The sequence below is a fragment of the Odocoileus virginianus genome, chromosome 8 (assembly GCF_023699985.2).
Source record: "Odocoileus virginianus isolate 20LAN1187 ecotype Illinois chromosome 8, Ovbor_1.2, whole genome shotgun sequence".
NCBI classification, from domain to species: domain Eukaryota; kingdom Metazoa; phylum Chordata; class Mammalia; order Artiodactyla; family Cervidae; genus Odocoileus; species Odocoileus virginianus.
Genome location: NC_069681.1, coordinates 8516988 through 8533301, shown reverse-complemented (window position 1 = coordinate 8533301; position 16314 = coordinate 8516988). Strand labels below are relative to the sequence as shown.

The 16314-nt window shown below is 36.8% G+C and overlaps 1 non-coding gene across 1 annotated transcript; it reads left to right on the top strand.

Moving 5' to 3' along the window:
• The first annotated feature begins 214 nt into the window (after window positions 1-214).
• Window positions 215-286, top strand: TRNAC-GCA (transfer RNA cysteine (anticodon GCA)). Its single transcript has one exon. It is a non-coding gene; the product is annotated as a tRNA-Cys (tRNA).
• The last annotated feature ends 16028 nt before the right edge of the window (window positions 287-16314 follow it).

Genomic DNA, 16314 nt, shown 5'->3' with positions numbered 1-16314 from the left:
GGCTCTCAAATAGAAAACTACAAAACAGATAACAAGCACTATAAAAAATATGTTTAAAGGTATTTGAAGTGTATCCTATCAGCAATAAAGAATTAACCTATGTATTTTTGTTGGTTATATAGCTTTTAAATTGTTCACATATAATTTGCATAGGTAATTTCTTTAATGTTCAGTTTGATGTGCTTTACAACTGGCTATTGATATAGCCAGGGCTTCCTTGGTGGCTGAGATGGTAAAGTGTCTGCCTGCAATGCGGGAGACCCAGGTTCGATTCCTGGGTTGGGAAGATCCCCTGGAGAAGGAAATGGCAACCCACTCCAGCACTCTTGCCTGGAAAATTCCATGGACTGAGGAGTCTGGTAGGCTACAGTCCATGGGGTCGCAAAGAGTTGGACACGACTGAGCGACTTCACAATTCCAATTGACATAGCAGCTTCCCAGGTGGTCCCATAGTAAAGGATCCACCTGCCGATGCAGGAACTGCAAGAGATGCAGGTGTGATCCCTCGGTGGGGAAGATCCCCTGGAGGGGGACATGGCAGCCCACCCAGTATTCTTGCCTGGGAAATCCCATGGACAGAGGAGCCTGTTGGGCTACAGTCCATGGGTCACAAAGAGTTGGACACCACGGAGCAACTGAGCAGACATGTAGCAACTGCTCCATCTAAGATACAGAACATATCTATCAGCAAACAAAATCCCCTCATATCCCTTAAATAAGTGTCCCCTCCCACCTCTAATCTCATTGTAACATGTTTCTTTTCCTTGTTCTTGTTCTGTATATAAGTAGAATCATAGAGGTTGTATTCTTTTGCGCATGGTTTCTTTTGGGTGATATAATTTTTAGAGGTTTACCCAAGTTGTTCAATATATCATTATTTTATTCTAATTTATTTTCAATAAGTATCCCATTATATGAACATTTCAATGTATTTACCCATACTTCTATTGATTATTAAGATTATTAAGATAATTATGCAAAAAATTGTGATGAATGTTACCTATAAATCTTTTTTTGTGGGTATATGTTAAGTAGGTCAAAGTGGAATTGCTTCATCATTGTGTGAAAACATGCATAGTTAAAGAAAATACCAGTTTTCTAAATCTATTGCACCATTTATGCAATCAAACTCTTAGCAATGAATAAGATTCAGTTGCATCAATCTTGTCAGTGTTGTGATCTTTCTTGATATTAAACACTCTAGCAGGGGAAAAAATGATGCTTTATTTGTATTTCTTTAATCTGTATTTCTTTAGTGACTAATGCTATTGTACTTTTATACATGTATTGAACATTTATATATCTTCCATTTCAGTTATTTTCAATTAATTTGTCCATTTTTTTTAACTGAGTTTATTTCATTGTAGAAGTTCTGTATAAATACTGGATGCATCATTCTTTGAATTTGGGACTTTTCAGATTATTTTCTTAATGGTATTTACAAGCAGAAATTATTAGTTTTGATAAGGTCAATTGACTACGTGTGTGTTTGTATATGTGTGTCTATGTGTTTTCTAAGAAATATTTTATCACAATCATGAAAATGATTAGTTTTCTTCTAGCCTGTGTTTTTCTGGTTTTCATGTTCCAGTCTATACCACTTCAAATCAATTTTCTTCTACTGGATTAAAGCAGAAGATAAGGTTATTTTTCTTTATTTTCTTTTTTTTTTAACTTGAATATCCTGCTGTTTTAACATTTGTTAAATGTTAAACACACACACACATGAAGTCCTTCCTTTTCTCTTTAAATTGATTTAGTACTTTTATGTAAAAAGTCAAGTGTAATAATGTGTGGATTGAAACTTCCTATTTTGTTCCATTGATCCATGTTTTTATCCTTAGACCAATATAATATTATTTGATAGAATTTTACAGTATATCTTGAAATCAGGAAGAATATTTCTGATATTCTGTCTGTCTGCAGAATTTATACTATTGTGCTATATTTCATCCCTGACTAGTAGTTTCTGTTTTCCCATTCTGTTTTTTTTTTTTCCTTTATACATCTTGCTATAAGTTTATGAGAATAAACCACTTTATTACAAAGGTGAATTTTTGACAATATGATTTTTTTATATTTGATCTATTTGCTATGTCCTTGATTTTCACTCATGATTTTATTTCTAATTTCTACTTTATTTGTTTCAATTTGTTCTTGTTTTATAATTTCTTAAGAAGGAAACTTAGATCATTAATTTTGTATATTTTAAAATATAGTCCTAAAATTCTCTATAAGAATTTAATTGCATCTCAATATTATATGTTCTCACTAAAATTTAATTCAAATTATTTTGTAACATCTATTATGGTTCATTTGATTTATGTGTTATTTAGAGGCATGTTGTATAACTTTCAAATATTTGGGGATTTTTTTAGATGTCTTACTGCTTTTAATTGCCATTGTAAGCCTTGTTTTTTTTTTTTACAAACCACACTTTGTATGATTGATTTTTTTTTCATTTATTTTTATTAGTTGGAGGCTAATTACTTTACGATATTGTAGTGGTTTTTGTCATACGTAAACATGAATCAGCCATGGATTTACATGTATTCCCCATCCCAATTCCCCCTCCCACCTTCCTCTCCACCCGATCCCTCTGGGTCTTCCCAGTGCACCAGGTCCGAGCACTTGTCTCATGCATGTATGATTGATTTTTAAAGAAATTTTTAGAATTGTTTTGTGGATAAATACATAATCTATCTTGGAGAGTGTTCCATGTACCCAGGAAAATAATGCTTATTCTATAGTTTTTGGGTGCAGTATTTTATAAATATCAATTTCATCAAGTTGGTGGTTAGTGTTCATTCTTGCTAAATTTTTGTGTACTTCTCCTATCAACTACCGATGAAAATTGTCACAGCTTCAAATATGATTTACATTTATCTCTTTTGCCTTTGATTCTATATTTTGCCTCATTCACTCTAAGGAATTACACAACTGGGCTAGATTATGAACAATTAGCTCACATGCAAATTTGCAAGGATGTCATAAGAAATTTCTCAGACTAACTACCCAAGGAATTCATAATTTCTAAATTCTAGGGGTCATACCAATTTCAAAATCATATAAAACAAGATCATTCCTATTCAGGGAAATGAAGTAACATTATTCACCAAATTTAAGAAAGAGAATGACACTTTACATGTTATATGTAAAACTCTATAAAGAAAATAACTAAACTTCAATATCAATAATATAAATACAAAATCTTTGAAAATTGTGGAAAGTACAAAAATTATTACTTTTTGTACAAGCAATGACTGTGAAAATCTCCCACATTTTGAATGAGTTGGGTGAATGATTTTGAGGAATTAAAATTGATAAGGTGTCAGTTTCCTAAAAAATAAAATTTATATTATTGTGTTCAAATTATTTTTGTTTTGAAATAAGTAGAATTAATACAAAAGTCAAACATACATGAACATTCAAACCTACAAACTTAATACTTTCCCAAATTAATATCCTACTATTTTCAAAATATGTAGACGTCACAAGTAATTTCTAATGGATTCACTGTATTATATAGCTTAATTAATCTTTAAACTCATTTATATCTGCACTTTAATTGGTCAAAATATCTGTAAAGAACTAAGCTTACTACATTTCATCATTCTCATATAAGTTGATCGATCTATACAAGTGCATTCTCACTTGGCATTTTACTTAATGGCTATATAAGCATAAAAAAATAATTAGCACATTTATGAATGCCAAGTCTATTCTCTGGTTTTTTTTTTTTTTTGTTTATTTATTTACTTGTCAATGAGATTGTGCTCAATTGTGTATATTATAGAAGCATAAACCTCTGTATTTAGAACTTTCTGTAAGATAAATTCAGATAGTCAAATGTTCAAAATAGAAAATAGTTAGCATTTTAATCAGTGGTGGTTGTCCTTGTGCATTAAAAGGATATATTTCTAAAGTATGAGACTTTTCCCTAAGCTCTGAAGCAGAAATCTGAACATGATTTAAATATCACTTTATTTTCAAGGGGGTAACAGTGATCCTCAAAGTTTGGCCATTGCTCTAATTACTGTGTAGAAGTTTATGCTAGTCATGTTGTACGCCATCCAAAAGAAATGGTGACTGCATCAATTGTCCTTGAAAATTTACTCTTGATCATTTGCTTTTGAGTCTTTTGCTGTTAATTGTATAATTGACCACACGATGAATATAGCACAAAAGAACAACAACATGTCATTAAATTTTCAGTGTATTAGGGCTTCAGAGATATAGTATCGGTCCGTGACTTCAACAAGCTTGCTTTTCCATGGAGTGGGTATAGTTGCCCTACAATATTGCGTTACTTTCTGCTGTGCAGTGAGGCGAACAAGCCACAGGTATACATCCATCCCCTCCGTCGGGGACCGCCCTCCTCCCCGCCGCTCCCGCTGGTCGAGGTCTGCGCGGACGCTGGGCTGAGCTGGCTGCGCTACACCGCGTGTCCCGCTACGGCCTGTTTCACACACAGCAGGGTACCTGTGCCAGCCTACTCTCCCGGTTCATGCCCTCGTCCCCATGTCCGTACATTCTCTATGTCTGCATCTCTATTCCCGCCCTGCAAATAGCTCATCCCTCATGTGTCTGTCATACAGAATGAAGTAAGTCAGAAAGAGAAAAAAGATATCGTACATTAACACATGTACATGGAATCAAGAAGTTTTTTTTTCCTTTTAGAGCCAAATGAAAAGCCTTCATTAGCCAACCCTGTCCATCCAAGCCTAATGATGCTGCTGCTACTGCTAAGTCACTTCAGTCGTGTCCGACTCTGTGCGACCCCATTCCTGGGATTCTGCAGGCAAGAACACTGGAGTGGGTTGCCATTTCCTTCTCCAATGCATAAAAGTGAAAAATGAAAGTGAAGTCGCTTAGCCATGTCCGACTCTTCACGACCCCATGGACTGCAGCCTACCAGGCTCCTCCATCCACGGGATTTTCCAGGCAAGAGTACTGGAGTGGGGTGCCTTTGCCTTCTCCAATGATGCTGCTAGGTGAGGTTTAATGCTCCAGTTACCTAGGAGAAAATTGGGACTTGTAACTGTTAGATAACCTAGTGTACACCAAGCAGTGGTGAACGTTAAGAACCAAATTCAAACTCAGTTCTGACTTTCAAACTTGTGTTCTTTCAATACTTCTATCCCCAAAGGCTTCGCTTCTTTCCAGTCTCCTCCCATGCAGAAGACAAATTCCATGAGGACGACTGTTTATTTCTGCACTCTTGACCTTTGGAGGCAGCCAGTGATGCCTCCTTTCCTGTGAAAATTGCTAAATTCATCAAATCATAGATCTTCAGGATTGGGAAGGTCCTTACAATTTATCTAAACAAACCCCTTCCTGTGCAGTTTAAGGCACTCAAGCTTAGTGAAGGAGACTTCACATTCAGACCTCTGTTGGTAGATCCAGAAACTGACTGAATATATTCTCTAGACTCCTAGGAACATATCCTTTATATCAGTTCATGCCATTCTTGCTAGGATGTATTCTCTGTGCTCTTCTATTTCCTTGTTCTTTAAATAATACAGGCTTCAGTAGAGATGACATCAGTCCATTAGATGTCTACACTTTTCCCTATGAAGGAAATAATAGTAGTGCAAGCATATTCTTCTGCCTCTTAATCCTTGTTTATGTTAGTAGGTGCTTCTCCATGATGATTTTGGTTAACAAGATCTGTCTGTTCTCTATAATTAGGCCAGTTTGCCCATTTACACTAGGTATTATTTAGTCCTTACAGAGCTAAAGTGATCTAGGATCATGCTTCCAGCACAATCTAGATTGTTTCCATTCCATTTTGAGCACTGTTGCCCCTTGGCTGATTATAAGAACAGCCTGAAAAATGTGTTCTGTCTTGACATAATTCAGAGAAATGTGTGTGTGTGTGTGTGTGTGTGTGTGTTACGGGATAATTTTGCTTCTGAAAATTCTTACTGTTATTTAAAAAAAGAACAAATATCTCTAGTATTTTATTGGCTCTCAGTTTTACTAACATCCCAGTCACAATTAGGGAACTCCCAGTAGGAACAGCCTTATCTCAGCCATCAGACAGTGAAAAATCTCCCTGAAATGCAGAAGACCTCAGGTTTGATCCCTGTACTGGGAAGATCCTCTGGAGAAGGAAATGGCAACTCACTCCAGTATTCTTGTCTAGAGAATTCCATGGACAGAGGAGCCGGGCAGGCTACAATCCATAGGGTTGCAAAGAGTCAAAATAACTAAAATTTTCACTTTCAGTCACAATAGCAACTAAATGTATACTTCCGTATACATTCCCCAAAAATAAATCTATCCTTTCACTGATAAGTTGAAAAAAACAAAAACAAAATAGCTCTTCCTTCTAGGTTGACAAGCTCCAGGTTCAGTCATGTGGGAGCCAAGACTTGGTACCTGGACCCACGTTGGGTTTAAGGCCCACTTCTTGCTTTGGTCAGAGGTCTCTTTGCAGCAACATACAGGAAGTATGTTTTCCACCATGTGGATTAATCAGAGGTTTACTTGGTAATACCCAAGCATGTCCCTCAGTGAAGTTTTTGACACAGAGGAATAACACATAGGAAATGGGAAGACAGAGAATATAACAAGTGCATACAGAGAAGGTCTTTTAATAAAGGTTTTGCACAGTCTAGACCCTACCTTGATCATCAGTCAGTAGGATGTTTATGATTTGAATATGTGTATGCATTTTCAGATTTATGGACACTGACTCTCTCTGATTTCACATTGAATACATTTAATATATCATCATTTTATCACCTTTTATAAGATGATGCTTTCACTGTTACTCTTTTAGGAGACTGTTAGGTAAACACTGAGTCTGATCCTGAACAGATTTGTGATGATAGTCACAGTACCCATTCCACTGTACTTTTCAGAGTGTTTTCAAAGGCCTTTACACTTATTGACTAGCCAAGCATCTCTAAATACTTCAGTAGGGGCAGAGGGTTTTATCTATCAATTTAATTTGGATGCTATCTGCTAGAGATGCATAAGTAATTTAGCATACTTGATAAGTAATTTAGTACACTTGGTATAGCTTCTAAAAGATTATTCTATGTGAAGATTACACTATTCATTAAGATTCTTGGAGTTATGTTTCGCATAAAAACAAACACTAAAAGAGATGGAAGCTAACATTATACATTCTTCCAACCTCAGCAGAGTGATTGAAACCATGAAAATGTGGGAGACTAATCTCTTTTATTGTTATGTTAATGCAAACTATGTGCATCTTTGGCATTCTTGATAGCATCACATGTGTAGATTTTTTAAAAATTGCCCTTCTGTGTGTGTGCAAGAATTAGGTATCCAATTCTTAGTAGAAAAAGGTATCTACTACCTTTTCACTGTCAGTGCACTTTATGGCCTTATGTCTTGTCTCTGTATTCAATGGCTGTAGGATTTTTCTCTATTTCCTACGATGTAAAGTGCTCTGAAAATTGAACTAAGATTTTAAATACCTGGGCCCTCATTTAAGATATGCCATTTACCAATAAAGGTTAATAAACCTTGAACATCTGTAACTTTTATGGTGCTCACAGTCAGTCCAATCAGTTTAGCCACTCAGTCGTGTCCGACTCTTTGCAACCCCACGGACTGCAGCCCACCATGCTTACCTCTCCATCACCAACTCCTGGAGCTTGCTCAGACCCATGTCCATTGAGTCAGTGATGCCATCCAACCATCTCATCCTCTGTCGTCCCCTTCTCCTCCTGCCCTCAGTCTTTCCCAGCATCAGGGTCTTTTCAAATGAGTCAGCTCTTCGCATCAGGTGGCCAAAGTATTGGAGTTTCAGCTTCAGCATCAGTCCTTCCAATGAACACTCAGGATTGATCTCCTTTAGGAAGGACCGATTTGATCTCCTTGCAGTCCAAGGGACTCTCAAGAGTCTTCTCCAACACCGCAGTTCAAAAGCATCAATTCTTCAGCACTTAGCTTTTTTTACGATCCAGCTCTCACATCCACAATCTGCGACTGGAAAAACCATAGCTTTGACTAGACGGACCTTTGTCGGCAAAGTAAATCTCTGCTTTTTAATATGCTGTCTAGGTTGGTTATAGCTTTTCTTCCAAGGAGCAAGCATCTTTTAATTTTATGGCTGAAGTCACTGTCTGCAGTGATTTGGAGCCCAAGAAAATAAAGTGATGCTCACATTTCCATCTATAAATTGGGGCAAGAAATACTTGTCCCCACTTGCTTCCTAGGATTGAATTGTTAGAAGCAAATTAAAGCAATATATGAAAGCATTTAAAGTTGTAAAGGTCAGTGCAGAAATAAAATGAGGTTGTTTGAAATCTATTGGGTCGAACTTTGAAAAATGACTTGACTTCTGTTATTGACATTGTATCATACATGGAATGTGGTCAGTGAAAATACACTTCTGAATATCTTTTAGCTAATCTACTCTTATCATCATGAGTTTGTCAATAAATCATGCACCCACATTGTCCAGTGTGTAGATTCCAGCTGCATCGTGCCAACCTCCAAGGCTAGAATGTTGAGTCAGGCTTCTAGCCTCAACCAATGGTGATCACTTGTAGCATGTGATTGCATATCTCAGAAGGGGCAACAATTTGGTCTGTTTTATTCACTGATGAATTTCAAGCACCTAAAACAGTAATTAGCCTTTCAGCAAGTACTTGCTGAATGAATGAAAGAATTTCTCCCCTAAAATACTGAAAAGATCTGAGTACAAGTGGAAAAATGTGGTCAACAGTCCATGGCCTTTTTCAAAACAGTAGTTCAAATGCTGGTACACTTAGCTGTTTCATAAAGTTCATTTATATACAGATCACATTCATGCCTCAAGTCTTAAAAAGCAATCAGTGAAGTTCAAGGGAATAAACAGCACATTTCCTTACAATCCCTTTTCCCATCATTGAGATCCTAATTTGCTTATATTATTTTTATTAATAAACATTATGTGCATATATATATATGCGTATATGTGAAAAGTGAAAGTGTTAGTCACTCAGTCATGTCTGACTCTTTGTGACTCCATGGACTGTAGCCCACCAACAACCTCTGTTCATGGAATTCTCCAGGCAAGAATACTGGGGTGCCTTGTCATTCCCTTCCCCAGGGGATCTTCCCTATTCAGGAATCTAACCTGGTCTCCTATATTGTAGGCAGATTCTTTACCATCTGAGCCATCAGGGAAACCCCATGTATATATATAGTGAATTTTATATTATACGAATTTTTCATATACTATGAACGGTTCACAGGGAATGTGTCTTCCTTCAATTCTCTCTGTATCTTTGATCTTTTCCAGAAATATCCAGTTAGCAATGATCTGTGAATCATTTCAGATATATCTTCGAATATCCAAATGGTATCATAATACACATGTTCTCTTGCAACTTGCTTGTTTCCTGAACTACACATCCTGGTTGTTATTGATATCAATTTACAAAAATCTTTACAAATTTTAGTGGCCATAATAGCATACTAATCCATTACATGCTTATGCATAATTCTAAACCTATAATCTTGTGACTATTTCTGTTGATTTTAATCTTATGCTACCACAAACAATGTTGAGATAAATATCCTTATGCAAATGGCTTGTGCTAAAGTGTGAAAATACAGTTGCAGGATGCATTCCTAAAATGAAATGACTGTATCAAATGTCACATGTTACTTTTATTTGGCACTTAAAAACAAGTTTCCTTGCAACCAAGTTTCTAATATGTGAGCCCACCTACCTCCATTTCAGCATCAACATCAGTGTATAATCATCCTTTCACACTTTGGCAACTGTGATAGTTGAAATATCAAGTCTCATATTATCAATTTTGAATCAGTGTTATTATGATGGAAATTTTATATAGTATTTTTCATATACTTAAAGGTCTTTTGCATTTTTTATGAACAATCTTTCTGTATCCTTTGCCTATTTTACATGGAATTTTCACAGATTTTCATTGGTTTTTAACTGCTCATTATAAATTAAGAATTGTATTTTTGCCTATCCAGATGGCTCAGTATCTTTGTTTGTTGTGTCATTCATTGTTAATTTGGATAATAATACCTTTTTTTCCCATTTATTTTTATTAGTTGGAGGCGAATTACTTTACAATATTGTAGTGGTTTTTGCCATACATTAATATGAATCAGCCATGGAATTACATGTGTTCCGCATCCTGATACCTGCTCCCGCCTCCCTCTCCATCCCATTCCTCTGGGTCTTCCCAGTGCACCAGCCCCAAGCACTTCTCTCATGCATCCAGCCTGGGCTGGTGATCTGTTTCACCCTAGATAATATATATGTTTCAATGCTGTTCTCTCAAAATATCCCACCCTCGCCTTCTCCCACAGAGTCCAAAAGTCTGTTCTGTACATCTGTGTCTCTTTTTCTGTTTTGCATATAGGGTTATCATTACCATCTTTCTAAATTCCATATATATGCATTAGTATACTGTATTGGTCTTTATCTTTCTGGCTTACTTCACTCTGTATGATGGGCTCCAGTTTCATCCATCTCATTAGAACTGTTTCAAATGAATTCTTTTTAATGGCTGAGTAATATTCCATGGTGTATATGTACCACAGCTTCCTTATCCATTCGTCTGCTGATGGGCATCTAGGTTGCTTCCATGTCCTGGCTATTATAAACTGCTGTGATGAACATTGGGGTGCACGTGTCTCTTTCAGATCTGGTTTCCTCGGTGTGTATGCCCAGAAGTGGGATTTCTGGGTCATATGGCAGTTCTATTTCCAGTTTTTTAAGAAATCTCCACCCTGTTCTCCATAGCGGCTGTACTAGTTTGCATTCCCACCAACAGTGTAAGTGGTTTCCCTTTTTAATACTTTTATGCAAGAAGTTTTAAAAAGTGTATAGTCAAATTTATCTATAGTTGAAGATATTTTAATTTTGCATTATATTGACATGTTACCATTCTAATATTATGAAAAAAAGCTCAATTTGTAACAATGTTTTTATCAATTAATTTTACATTTAATTATTTTATCTTTCTGTTATTTATTTTGTATTAAAGACTGATATAAAATTCAAATTTATTATTGTGTTTTTTTCAGGAGTTTGGCAAGGTTTTATAAATCTATTTATTCAAGGATGAATTGTTTCTTCAGAAATTGGTGGTTACCTTTATTAAAAACTAAATTTCTGTTTAAACATCTGTTTCTGAGTTCTTTCTGCTATTCCATCTATTTTGGAGTTCTTTCTTCTATTCCAATGATATGTCTGTATTTTTATGCATAAGTACCTGATGCTTTGTTTGCTAAAACTATATACATATTGAAATATCTTACAGAGTTTGTTTCTACACATTATTCTTTTTTAAAAGAAATGTCCTGGCAATTCTTGCAAGGCTTTTATTCCAAATATACCCTATAATTAGCTTGCTCAGTTACAAACAGAAATCATTTTGATGCTTTGCATTGATACTGCACTAAATTTATGGTTCATTTATGGAAAACTGGTCACAGGAAATTCATCTCTTTGTATTCAAATATTAAGTCTCTCTTTTCATTTTTATTTTTATCATCTACTTTTCCTGTTAAGATTTTCCAAAGTAGGTTCATTTTACTCTTACTATTTTAAAAATGGATGATTCTTTCATTATGTTTTCTAGATGGTTGTTCTTATATAGGAAATACATGCATATATGCAAAATTATAACTAAAATTATTTTATATTCCGTAATAGTTTTAAAGGTTATTCACATATTTATTCAAGGTATAGCTCCAACACTTCAAATATGTATCTATACTTTTGATTTTCTTCTCCAGTCTAAATGTGTCAACTAATTGCTCCCCAAAATATGTGTGTGTGTATGTGTATATATATATATAAAATTTATTTTCAAATTGAAGAATAATTGCCTTACAGAATTGCTTTAGTTTCTGCCAAACCTCACCATGAATCAGTCACAGGTATACATATATCCCCTCCCTCTTGAATCTCCCTCCCACCTCCCTCCCCATCCCAATCCTCTAGGCTGTTACAGAGAACTCAAACCAGGGCTGAATAACAACCAAAAACATATTTTTGATATTAGAATTTCTTTAAGCCATTCTTGCTTTTACAAATAAAGCTTCTAATTCTCCAGTAAAAGCTATACTTGATTTTGCTTTGTTTGTATCAACATATAGCAATACTTTTATCTACGTATCTATATGCACATATATATAATAATACAGGTTTTAAAATGTACTCTAAAGCTATGCTTTTTTTTTTTTTCTTATACCATGTGCTCCTCACTATATTTGTCATCTGTGACTCTTGAAGGAAAGTACCAAGGCAGGTTAAGTCTTCTGGGACTCAGTTGATAAATCCTATTTATGTTTCTATCCAAGGGCAATGGAGAATTCCATTGATTGTATAGTCCATGGGGTCGTAAATAGTCAGACACAACTGAGTGACTTTCACTTTCCCTTTAAGGGCAATGGAAAAGTGAAATTCATGAGCCCTTAGCTCTAGTTTTTATAAGATTAGACTTCTCAGGGTACAGTGAATGCAGCATTGTGGTAAAAAAACCAGAATGCTGTTGGTTTGTTTGAGGAGGGAGTTTTGGATGATGGGAGATGGATATGAGAATTTTTGTGTCTCAATAATAAATGTCCCTTCAGTAGCAAGGTGAAATGAAAAGACTTGTAGCCCCAAGTCGAGGACTAATTACATGCCTTTAATACAGTACTTACAATTTTCCTCATTTGAAGTGTGAGAATGTTAGAGTACATAGTGCCAAAATATTTTTATATTTAACACTATTTGAATTTTATCACTTAATGCAACCTAAAAGGAGACAACTTGGCAAGCTGAATCACCAGACTAGATTATAATCTCCCATTTATGCATTTTTATTCCCTATAGCTTTAAAATGCAGAGAAATAAGGCACTTCAAAGCTTTCCTTTCTGCTTATTTGGGCTGCATTTTCATTTGTATGGAAAATGAATTCAGAATATATTTCTGGTTAATTTTATATTCTGCCAAGCTTTTTTCCTAATTTGATTGAAGAGTTTTAAGTTTTACAGAAAGTGAAGCTCTACTAAGATGCAGATTTTTTGGTTGTGAAAATAAAGGATTGGAAAATACATGTTTGGTTGACAAGCAGAGGGTAGGTCTTAGTATTTTTAGCTTTTTTGGAGAAAGTAAACCTCAATGTTTACAATAGCTTAACATAATGCTCTTTAAGATTATGAAGAGCTATTCTTCTTCTCTAAGCTGTGAAAAGAAGAGAAGTGAAAAGCAAAGGAGAAAAGGAAAGATATTCCCATTTGATAGCAGAGTTCCAAAGAATAGCTAGGAGAGATAAGAAAGACTTCCTCAGAGATCAATGCAAAGAAACAGAGGAAAACAACAGAATGGGAAAGATTAGAGATCTCTTCAAGAAAATTCAAGATACCAAGGGAATATTTCATGTAAACATGGGCTCAATAAAGGACAGAAATTGTAATGACCTAACAGAAGCAGAAAATATTAAGAAGAGGTGGCAAGAATACACAGAAGAACTGTACAAAAAAGATCTTCATGACCCAGATAATCATGATGGTGTGATCACTCACCTAGAGCCAGACATCCTGGAATGTGAAGTCAAGTGGGCCTTAGGAAGCATCACTACGAACAAAGCTAGTGGAGGTGACGGAATTCCATTTGAACTATTTCAAATCCTGAAAGATGACGCTGTGAAAGTGCTGCACTCAATATGCCAGCAAATTTGGAAAACTCAGCAGTGGCCACAGGACTGGAAAAGGTCAGTTTTCATTCCAATCCCTAAGAAAGGCAAACCCAAAGAAAGCTCAAACTATCTCACAATTGCACTCATCTCACATGCTAGTAAATAACGCTCAAAATTCTCCAAGCCAGGCTTCAGCAATGCATGAACCGTGAACTTCCAGATGTTCAACCTGGTTTTAGAAAAGGCAGAGGAACCAGAGGTCAAATTCCCAACATTCACTGGATCATCAAAAAAGCAAGAGAGTTCCAGAAAAACAGCTATTTCTGCCTTACTGACTATGCCAAAGCCTTTGACTGTGTGGATTACAATAAACTGTGGAAAATTCTGAAAGAGATGGGAGCACCAGACCACCTGATCTACCTCTTGAGAAACCTATATGCAGGTCAGGAAGCAATAGTTAGAAATGGACATGGAACAACAGACTGGTTCCAAATAGGAAAAGGAGTATAAAGGCTGTATATTGTCACCCTGCTTCTTTAACTTATATGCAGAGTACATCATGAGAAACGCTGGGCTGGAAGAAGCACAAGCTGGAATCAAGATTGCCGGGAGAAATATCAATAACCTCAGATATGCAGATGATACCACCCTTATGGCAGAGGGTGAAGAGGAACTAAAAAGCCTCATGATGAAAGTAAAAGAGGAGAGTGAAAAAGTTGGCTTAAAGCTCAACATTCAGAAAACTAAGATCATTGCATCTAGTCCCATCACTTCATGGGAAATAGATGGGGAAACAGTGGAAACAGTGGCTGAATTTATTTTTGGGGCTCCAAAATCACTGCAGATGGTGATTGCAGCCATGAAATTAAAAGTTGTTTTCTCCTTGGAAGGAAAGTTATGACCAACATGGATAGCATATTAAAAAGCAGAGACATTACTTTGCCAACAAAGGTCTGTCTAGTCAAGGCTATGGTTTTTCCAATGGTCATGTATGGATGTGAGAGTTGGACTGTGAAGAAAGCTGAGAACTGAAGAATTGATGCTTTTGAATGGTGGTATTGGAGAAGACTCTTGAGAGTCCCTTGGACTGCAAGGAGATCCAGCCAGTCCATCCTAAAGAGATCAGTCCTGGGTGTTCATTGGAAGGACTGATGCTGAAGCTGAAACTCCAATATTTTGACCACCTCATGAGAAGAGTTGACTCATTGGAAAAGACCCTGACTCTGGGAGGGACTGGGGGCAGGAGGAGAAGAGGACAGACAGAGGATGAGATGGCTGGATGGCATCACCGACTCAGTGGACATGAGTTTGAGTAAACTCTGGGAGTTGGTGATGGACAGGGGAGCCTGGCATGCTGCAGTCCATGGGGTCACAAAGAGTGGGACACAACTAAGTGACTGAACTGAACTGAACTGAAGTAGGTATCCTAAAGGAATTCTCTGGTAGTCACATGGTTAAGCCTCTGAGATTTCACTGCCGGGCCTGGGGTTCAATCCCTGGTCAGGAAACTAAGATCCTGCAAGCCACACAGTGTGGCCACGAAAAAGTTGGTACTTCATCGTTATATTTGCCAGTGATTTCAGTGTACAGCGTTTGAAATACAAGATATCTTCACGTGCTGCTCTGTGCCAGGCATGTGCCTGTCACCAGTGGAACTCGAGGTTTACTGAGTGGAGGCAGCAAAATCTGGGCCTGCCACAATCTCCGTGGCATTTCCTGCAAGTCTGATTCAGTGTCTCCCAAGAGCTTGTGACCCAGGAGCAGCAAGGATGGATGAGTAACAGTGAAACCCTGGCAAGCAGCCAACCCCCCTCTGTGAAGCTCTGCTCACTTTAATGTAGTGTATCCACTGGGCTGGATACACGTGGAGGATGGATGGCTGCAGGCTGCTGAAACAGCTGCTGGGGAAGATCAGCTGAAGTGGACCACATGGAACTGGGCTGGGAAGGAGGCATGTGGCTGTTAGGACGTTTGCTAAAAGGCTGCTCAAACCACACCACAGCACCATGCTGCCTTCACCTTGTAGAGTCTTTCAATAAATAGCATCAAGGAATCCGTCTTGGCCTATACATTTCAGCTGGAGGGGTGCATTTCATTTCAAATAAGGAAAGGAAAGCAAAGTCACAGAGGCAAAGTTCTTTCTGAGAATGCTGGACTGACTCTTATTTTGACATGCACTCCCTTAAGCAGTCAATAGACAGATATCTAAATGTTTTGATTTTTCTTTGATAAAATCAGCAGGTTCCACAGTTCCAGCCTTCAGAATGTGCTCTTTTAGCTTCCTTTTAAAATCCTGTAAATCAGCATGAGCAAAAGTATGGCATGGGCTAAGGCAAGGTAATAAAAATGAAGGAACAATTAAGAAGTTAAAAAAAAAAATTCTTCACTACTTTTGTGACAATTAAGTCCTCTCCTGGAGGGCTTTGTGTATTTTTGGAGATTAAATTAGTCTTAAGTTGGTGCTAAAGCTTGAAGTTGTAGTCTGAAAGAGTAAGCATTTTGTTGGTAGAAAAATAAAGTGAAAAAATAAATATTGGAAAAGGGAATGGCAACACGCACCAGTATTTTTGCCTGGGAAATCCTATGGAAGGGGAGCCTGGATGGCTATAGTCCACAGGGTCACAAAAAAGTCAGACATGACTTGGAGATTAAGTATACACCCCCCCCCACACACAC